This window comes from Gossypium arboreum, chromosome 6 (assembly GCF_025698485.1).
Source record: "Gossypium arboreum isolate Shixiya-1 chromosome 6, ASM2569848v2, whole genome shotgun sequence".
Classification (NCBI taxonomy): Eukaryota; Viridiplantae; Streptophyta; class Magnoliopsida; order Malvales; family Malvaceae; genus Gossypium; species Gossypium arboreum.
This window is the reverse complement of record NC_069075.1, coordinates 88,677,616-88,687,423: the sequence shown is the minus strand read 5'-3', so window position 1 is coordinate 88,687,423 and position 9,808 is coordinate 88,677,616. Positions and strand designations below refer to the sequence as shown.

General features: G+C 32.7%; 1 non-coding gene across 1 annotated transcript; it reads right to left on the bottom strand.

Annotated features, from left to right (window-relative positions):
• Window positions 1-8,767: 8,767 nt before the first annotated feature.
• Window positions 8,768-8,874, bottom strand: LOC128294853 (small nucleolar RNA R71). The gene has a single exon (XR_008285160.1). It is a non-coding gene; the product is annotated as a small nucleolar RNA R71 (small nucleolar RNA).
• Between the last annotated feature and the right edge of the window lie 934 nt (window positions 8,875-9,808).

The window sequence follows — 9,808 nt, the reverse complement described above, 5'->3', positions numbered from 1 at the left end:
ACATTTTAAATTTTTCATATTTAGTCCTTAAGCTTATAACTTAAAATCTAGCTATTTAAAACAAAATCCATGTTAATCAAACATGCAAGGTACCTGAAAACAACCCATTTTTATCATCATTTCACATTAAAACCCTAAAATTTATACCTTTAATAATTTAGTCCCTAATTTCCAACATTCATAAAAAATCACTTTACAAAACTTGTTTATTTCTCAACAAAGATTTATACTCTACCATTAAACACCAAAACTCATTCAAGACATTCATGGCAAACCCCTCAAATTTTAACAATTTTACAAATTGACCCTTGGGCTAACTAGATTAAGCTAAAACGATCCTAAAAACATAAATAATCATTTAAAAATGAGGCTTGAATGCATACCATGCAAGAAGAACTAGAAACTGAAGCTCTCTCCCCCTTCAAATGGCGATTTCAGCAAGAACAATATGAAAAGAAAAAGATGATAGCTTGTTTTCATCTTTTATTAACTTAATTTTCCTTTTAATTACCAAATTACTATTTTAACCTTTAAAAACTTCCATAATTACATTAATACATTGTCATGCACATCCACTAACTCATATAAATGGTCTAATTACCATTTAAGTTCATTCACTTTAAAGTTTCAAAGCCATTTGACCCTCTTAGCTAATAGAACTCCACTTTTATACTTTTTACAAATTAGTCTTTTTCACTTAATTAATCATGCAAACAAAAAAATTTCTTAACGAAATTTTAATACGACCTTACTAGTATTCCATAGATATTAAAATAATAATAAAATGATAATTTACTCATCGAATTTGTGGTTCCGAAACCACTATTCCGATATAACTGAAAATGGACTGTTACATTAAGGGTGAGCTAATGAACTTTGGAAGTGTGCAGTAAACCATTATAAGGTGTACTAAACTGATATTGGTCACTATGTCACAACACAAAATGATCAATGTCGAAACATAATGTAACAACTCGTTTTTAGGTGGTGTTAGAAGTAGTGGTTTTGGGGCCACAAATCCACTGAGTAAGTTCGTAAATATCATTATTTAATATTTACAAGTCAAATATGGTTTTAAAAATGTTTTTGATATGGTAATTTATGTTATATGAATGATTAATTAGGTTCAAGTGGTATGACCCTAAAGTTAAGTGGTTTAAGAAAATGAGGTATCAGGACCTCTTTTCTATAAACTGAGTTGTAAATATTTTGATAAATATTTACGGAGTGTTATTAAGGTTGTATTAAAGTTTCGCTAAGAAATTTTGACGTTTAAATAATTAATTAGGTGAAAAAGATTAAATTGTAAAGGATGCAAAAATTAATCGCTATAAATTTATTTGTAAATAGTTATAAAAGTATGAAGTGAAAGTTTTACAATGAAAATATACCTTAATTATTATGATGTACGGTTAGTGAGTGGAAAAATAAGAAATATTATGTATTTAAAATGTTTTAACTAAAAGATTTTATATGTTAAAATAATAATAAAGTAAAAACAAAAGAAAGCCAATGTCATCTTTTTCCCTTTTCATGCTTATCAACCGAAACCTCCACGGTTGAAGATTAAGAACTTTCGATTGAGCTTTATTTTAAGTCATTTTTCATCCGTTTCAAATAATTTTTCTGTTTTTGTAATCGTTGCAATTAGGTCCAGCTAGCTTGTACCTTTATTTTTGAAACTGTTAAAGATTTTGAATGTTTCCATTAATGAATATTTGTGATTTTAGATGTTAAATGATGAATTTGAAGTATTATTTATTACTTATAAGTATTTTGTTAAGTGATTTTTGATAAATTTAATGATTAGGGATTAAATTATTGAAATAGTTGAAATTTTTACAAATATAGGTTGTAATGGAAGCTATGAATATTTGGTTGACATGGGTTTTGAATAAAAATGGTTAATTTGCATGTTTTAGGCTCAGTGACTAAATTGAATAAAAGTAAAATGTTGAGGGCAATTCTGTAAATATGTCAAAAAGCACTAAATTGCATTAAATAAATTGGTTTTGTTGTCTGAATTAATGAATTTAATAAAATTATTAATTTTGATTAAGAACGAGTGGAAAATCGAAGTAAGTTCATAGTGTTTCAATACATAAATTAATATTTACTTGCATTTTTATAATATAGTTCTTTATTTAAATTTTCATAGTTAATTATTGAACGATTACACTTACGTGCCCCTATTTCCACTTCGGTACCCCTGATTGCACTTACGTACCTCTGTTTGTACTTCGGTACCCCTTATTGTAGTTACGTTCCCCTGTTTGTACTTTGGTATCGCTGATTGCACTTACGTGCCCCTGCTTGTACTTCGGTACACCTGATTGCACTTACGTGCCACTATTTGTACTTTGGTACCCCTGGTTGCACTTCCATGCCACTGGTTATACTCTGGTAACTCTAAATCAAATATTATATGAACTATATCATGCATTAATGAAAAAGAAAGGAATGATAAGTGTTCAAATGAACTATATCATGTATTAAAGAAAAGGATTGAAATGGTAGGTTTCAATGGAAATATGCTTATGTTCATGAAAAGGTTGTATGAATCAAATGATGTATTTTCTCATGAATTGGCTTGTCATGTGGTTGAACCCAATAGAGTTCTGTATAAATGCACTAATTTGTGTAATGATGATGATGTTTAAGCTTGTTCCAAGCTTGTGGTTATGGTTAATGTTTCCGTTTATGCTTTGTACTATACAAATGAAATGGGTAAGATAAGGGAATGAAATGGTAAGCTCATAATTGGGATATAATATGATGATAAGGTAATGTTAATGAATAAAAGGTTATGTTCATAGATGGTAAATTTCATATATTATAGATGATCTTATATGTAACATGATGTTATATGAAAAAAAAAGATTGATAAATTAAATGAAGTACTTATATGTGAGAAATCTACTTATGTTATAGATGAATTTACCTATATCGTGGATCAGTACACTGACTCGTGAATTGATAATGTTGTTTAGACTTATGCTATGCACTTAGAGTAAAATGGTAAGCAAGTAAATGAAATGGTTCATAGTTTTATGAAAAGGTTGATGGTTATGTAATACAACTTATAAAATCCTATTATGTTATGAATGAAAAGTATATGTGATGTTGAGAGACTTACCCATTTGTGAGTTGATGGTTATGTAGTTTTATAAATCTTATGGCGTTGGTATAGGTTTACATTTATCTTATAAAGTTCAGTATTAAAATGGAATATTATGTTTAAAATTTATACAAGCTTACTAAGCATTCATTGCTTACGTGTTATTTTTCTCTTACTTTACAAATTATCGAAAGCTTGATAGGTTTGGAAGCTCGTCGGAGATCTATCACACTATCCAGCGATTATATCAATAGTATTGATGTGCTTGTAACTCTCTTTACCCATACCTAAAACTGGGACAAGGTACGAGGAATTACTAAACTTAAATGCAATAATTATGCAAACCGGGCCATAAAATTTCGTTCCAACTTAAAACCAATCAAACATATTCATAGTGTCCCTATTATGGGCTTACGAGGCCCAAAACATGCATTAAAAATGGTCTGAGACTAAACTGAGAACTTTGGCAAGTTTTAGGACAACTTAGGAAATTTCCCCATGAAACAAGGTCACACGCCTGTATGGACATAGGGGCACTCCCGTGTGCCATCAACACGCCCGTGTCCTCAGGCCGTGTAACTCTCTATTTATGATGTCATCAAACAAATTGAACCACACGGCCGGGCCATACGGCTGGGCCACAAGCCCTGTCACCAAGCCGTGTCCCTCACACAATTGAGACACACGGCCGTGTCTCAATCTATGTAGTCAAGACTTAGGCATCAAGCACTCATGTTCAACCATTACCACATTGTTTTTATAACATACAATTACTTTATGACTATGACCACTTCAATTGGTTATAGAGCATACATCCAACACAAATATCATATTACCAAACATGCATGTCAACAACATGTTCAAATCATCCCATCATATGCATTAAAACATGCCATGATTAGCTAGACTTACAAACCATAACTGATGTGGGCCACGTCTCATGGCCATATACAGTAACTCGATATAGACAAATATATTTAGCCAAATTATAATAACTCATGTGATAAAACTAAGTCTCTATACATGCCACTCACTTGAAATTTCTAACATATGTATCAATACTCCAAAGGTATTGGCGTGATAGTGTGATGTGTGACGATCTCCAACCCCGAGCTGACCTGAGAACACTGTGCTATCTCTTAGCACAACCACTCGTCCAAATGTGACAATCATATTCATCATAATAGTATCTTATAACATGAATAAGTTTGTCATGGCAAAAACCCTTTTTATTCATCTCTCATATTAATCCCATTGAATTTTCTCAAAAATTTCGACGGATATCCCATGTACAGTCAAATCGTACAAGTGATCATTTCAAGTACGCACTCCCATGAACCTCGCATCTTACGGCAGGATTACCAGTCCAGGCTAAATCCCCGTGATATAGACTTATAGAGTATCGTCGGGATTACCAGTCCAGGCTAAATCCCCTACAACGACATATACTCTACTAAGCTCGGATCTAAATTACCAGTCCAGGCTAAATTCAGATCCTAATCAGATTACCTTTCTGGGCTAAATCTGTTTCAGCACACATATTTTTCGAGAGGCTAGATCATTATAGGATCACCCGTCCGGTCTAGATCCTTTTACCGTCAATTCCTTTTTACGGATCCATCGAATATTCCATTCATCCAATCGGGTTTTAAGTTTTCATCAAGTATATTAATATGCATAGATGACCTTGTAATGTACATTCAAACCAACTCATTTTCATGTTTATTAAACATTAAACCATACAATAAAAATAACATAGCACCTTGTTTCCATACGACTTACCCATTTCATTTAAAATGTAATGTTCCATCAAACTTCCATTAACATCAATTTTTAACACAATCATAGCAAGATATATTTCATGTATAATGATAATAACATAAATAACATCTTATTAAATCACACGAACTTACCTCGAATACGAAAATGACAAATTTATCAATTTAGTCCATAACCTTGTATTTCCTGATTTGAGCTCGAATCTCAATTTCCTTGATCTATCATTTCAAATATAGCCCATTCAGGACTCACATTATTAAAATTGACCCAAAAATCATATTTTGGCAAAATAACATTTTTGCCCCTAAAATTTGTCAAAATTACACTTTTTTCCCCTAGGCTCATAAAATGATTTTTATTCAATTTTCTCACTATATAGACCTAGACGAACCATTTTCATAACTATAGTGAACTACAATTCTCATCAAAGCACCCTCTTATACCATTTTTACAACTTTTACAAAATGGTCCTTTCGGACGTTTTCATCGAAAACCGCTTAGTAAAAGTCATTTATTTAAGACCCATCACTCATTTTCTAACATTACATCAAAATGCATGCATGTCACACATGGGTCAATTTTTAAACATGAACCTTAGCTCAAATTAATGGTAGAAATACGTAAATCGAGTTACCGGGACTTTAAAAATATAAAGAACATTAAAAACGAGGCTGGGGATCACTTACAAATGAGCTTGGAAGCTTGAACCAAACCCTAGCCATGGTGTCCATGCAAGTTTCGACTGAATGGAGAAGATGATGGCCAGTTTTGGTTTATTTTCCCTTTTTAATTCTTTTAATTATTAGATTACCAAAATGCCCCTAACTTAAAAATATTTTATTACACCCATTTCATGTTTATTTTTGTCCATCACTAACTAATGGTCTAATTGCCATTTAAGGACCTTTAATTTAAAAACTCATAACAATTTGACACTTCTAACATGTGGAACTCAACTTTTTCACTTTTTACAATTTACACCTTTTGACTAGATTGAGTGCCCAAACATCAAAATTTTCAAATGAAATTATCACGAAATCATTCCATGAAATTGTAGACCATAAAAATATAACTAAAATAAAATTTTCTCACATCGAAATTGTGGTCTCGAAACCACTATTCTGACTAGGCCCAAAATCGGGATGTTATAGTGCTAGTCAAGGCTATAATGGCATGTATAGGTAAACTTATGTGTAAAGTTTGGGTTGAATGCGAAGTATTAATATTGGCATATATAACTTGTTTTGGTACTATTTGATGTTGGTTGGTTGGCTTGTGTTATTTTGGTACATATAAATGATATACTAGTATATATTATTTTAGTACTGTGTTAATGCATGTTTGAATAGCCAATTTGGTAAGTGAAGGTATGTTTGTAATTGGAAACACGGAAATTTATGCATTTTTACATACCCTTTTAACTTAAAATCATACAGTTTTGATAAAATTCTTGTCGAAAAATAATTAATTTTTATAAAATAATTAAAGTGCACTTAAAATATGAACATGTTGAATTTTAGTTAATTTTATAATTATTTTTGATAAATTTTGGTTATTTTCGATAGTTTTGCACAAAGGGTGAAAAATGGCTCAATAGACACTGCTAGAAGCACAAAACTGAGAAGCAATTTGAAGTATAGAGGTGAACTAAATTTCAGCCTAAGACGATCCAAAATTAATGTATTAATTCATAATATAATTAATTTTAATTTATATCCAATTTAATTTGGGTTAATAAATTATTATTAATTAATTATGAAAAGTGGTCCAGTTGAACTGAACCGAGTGAACCGAACCACCCAAGAAAAGAACAGCCCAAAACTGTCCCAAGAGCTGACCCAAATCAGCTTATTAGCTGATTATTTAAGCTTGCAAAGAGGCCCTCGAAGACTTGTTCAAGTTGCATTCAAACCCCTCCACAATTGGTGGCTTTGTAGATATGCCCCAAGCCAAATTTAGCAAAGTTGAAACCATCAACCTTGCCACATGTATGGCTGGCCAAGGGATGGCTATTTGGCTGCTATTTTTAGCTAATTTTAGTAGTCATCTTCGGCTATAAAAACCCCCCTTTGGCTGATCATTCAACACACTTCAAACCATTTACATCTTTTCTCTCTTCTTTGCAATTCTAAATTCTCTTGCTCTCTTACTGATTTCCTCCCTTGGAAAAGGGGTGTTCATAAGCCATTTTGGAGCAACATTGAAGTGTTTGTAGCAGCTTTGATCAACCAAGACAATAAAGAATGAAGAACGAAGCAAGCTAGTCAAGCCATGGAAAAACACCGAATTTGATTCTTATTCCCTATCTCTTTAATTTTTGTTGTTGTTATGATGAACATATCTATGAATAATTATGTTGTTGGAATAGTTAATTTAATCAATTTAGCTTGAATTTAATTCATGTTAGGTTGACTCATTTCGTCCTCTTAAATTGTTAAAATTGTGTTTATAGGCTTCGGTAAGATGCTTGATTAAGTAAAATCATGACTAAGTTATTCTTGCATTACAATTGTTAGGTAGCTAATGAATTAATTATTAAAATGGATTGAAATTGTAATTAATAGACACAATACTTAATCAGTGCATGTTTAATCATCTAAGGTAGCTGAGGGTTAAATTAGCAACGGTATCTGACAATACATTTGCCTTGCATAACTTGCAAGATGATTGTGATTAAATTGTTTCAATGTAAGGATACTTTGTTACCTCACATAGTCTTTTATGTGCTTATTAAATCGAGTTAATTGCTTGAATTGACATAGAGATATGTTTAAGATTTGTTTAATCGATTGAATTGACATAGAGATATGTCTAAGAGATGAATGGATTTTGGTAGGTAAGTTTGTTCATAAGTTAGCAAATTACCGAGTTGCCATGAATTTATTTGTAACAATATAAACATGAGTTTAATAATTCTAAGATAAGAAATGTAATTAATCTAACACAATTATGTCATCTTGATTAAGCTCGTATTTGAAATCGTGCATTTGATATTTATTTATTTAGTTTACTTAGTTTAAAATCTTAATTTTTAATCACCCTCTTCAAACAAAATATTTTTCTTCACCAAAGTGTTTTAAATAGCATTCATAGATAATTCTTTTCACAGTCTCTGTGGGTATGATAACTAGACATTTACTTGTCACTTTATTACTTGCTACGATTATGTACACTTGCACATTTCCGTCGTTCCAAGTTTTTGGCGCCGTTACCGGGGACTATGTTTTAAAAAGTCATTATTTGTGAATTTGTTAGTTTTGCATTTTTGTTTAATTTTCTGTTTAAATTCTAACATTAATTTTTCTATGATTATTTCAAGTGTTTATGAGTATTGACCGAATCATTTATTTACTCCCTGTTGACCCTGAGATTGAACGAACTTTTTGACAGCGAAGAAGACAAGCAAGTCAGAGAAGGACCGAAAAGATGAACTTTGAAAATCCAAACCAAGGAAACGAAGCAAACCCTGGTCAAAATCCTATCCTTATTGCTGATGATAGGGATAGAGCTTTAAGACATTATGTCGTGCCAATGTTTAATAATCTTAATCCGGGTATTATGAGACCCAAAATCGAGGCACAACAGTTTGATCTGAAGCTAGACATGTTCCAAATGCTTTAGACAGTTGGCCAATTCAATGGAATGCCTACTGAAGATCCTCACCTACACTTAAGACTGTTTATAGAGGTGAGCGATTCTTTCAAGTTAGCCGGAATACCCAAAGATGCATTACGATTGAAGCTGTTCCCATATTCACTAAGGGATAGAGCTCGATTCTAGTTGAACTCATTGCCACCAAATTTAATTTCCACATGGTAAGAGTTAGCAGAAAGATTCATTATGAAGTATTTCCCACCTAGCAAGAATGTTAAGTTGAGGAACGAGATCACTACTTTCCAACAAATGGATGATGAGTCCTTGTATGAGGCATGGGAAAGGTACAAATAATTATTACGAAAGTGCCTCCATCATGGAATCCCACATTGCATCCAACTTGATACGTTTTATAATGGTCTCAATGCTCACACAAGGATGGTAGTGGACGCTTCTGCTAATGGTTTTCTCCTTTCTAATTCTTATAATGAGGCTTATGAAATCATTAAAAGGATTGCCAGCAAGAATTACCAATGGCCAACCAATCGGGTAGCGTCAGGAAGACGAGTTGCTGGAATACATGAAGTAGACGCTCTTACTTCACTCGCATCTCAGGTATCATCAATATCCTGAATGTTCAAAAATCTTACTACTAATGGGTCTATATCATAGCCACCAAATCAAGTTTAAAATGTAGCCTATGTCTATTGTAGGGAAGGACATTTGTTTGAAGAATTTCCATCGAACCCAGAATCCGTATATTACATGGGTAACCAGAACCAAAATCGAGGAAGGCAATGACTACAATCCAATTTCTATAACCCATCATGACGAAACCACCCGAATTTTTCCTGGAGTAACCAAGGGACTGGAACCAGTAACACTTACGCCCAACCTAGAGCAACCCAGCCACCTAGTTTTTTAAAGGCTTAGAAAATTTTTTAAAGGCATACATGGCGAAGAATGATGCCTTAATTTAAAGCCAAGCAGCTACATTGAAAAACCTGAAAAATCAAATGGGCCAGCTTGCTACTGAACTCAGAAACCAACCACAAGGTGCTTTACCTAGTGATACGGAGAATCCAAGGAATCCAGGGAAGGAGCATTGTAAAGCATTGACACCTAGGAGCGGAAAAAGATTAGAGCCCAACACCATCGAAGTTCAAAAAGAGCCAGCTGATGCTCAAGACTCAGAGGAAGTTCAACCGAGTGTTGAAATTCCAGTTTCACAAGAATCAAAATTTGCAAAATCCGACGAGGTGACTTCAGAACCAGCTAATTCTAATCAACTAACAACTTCGTTAGATGCAGAATTGC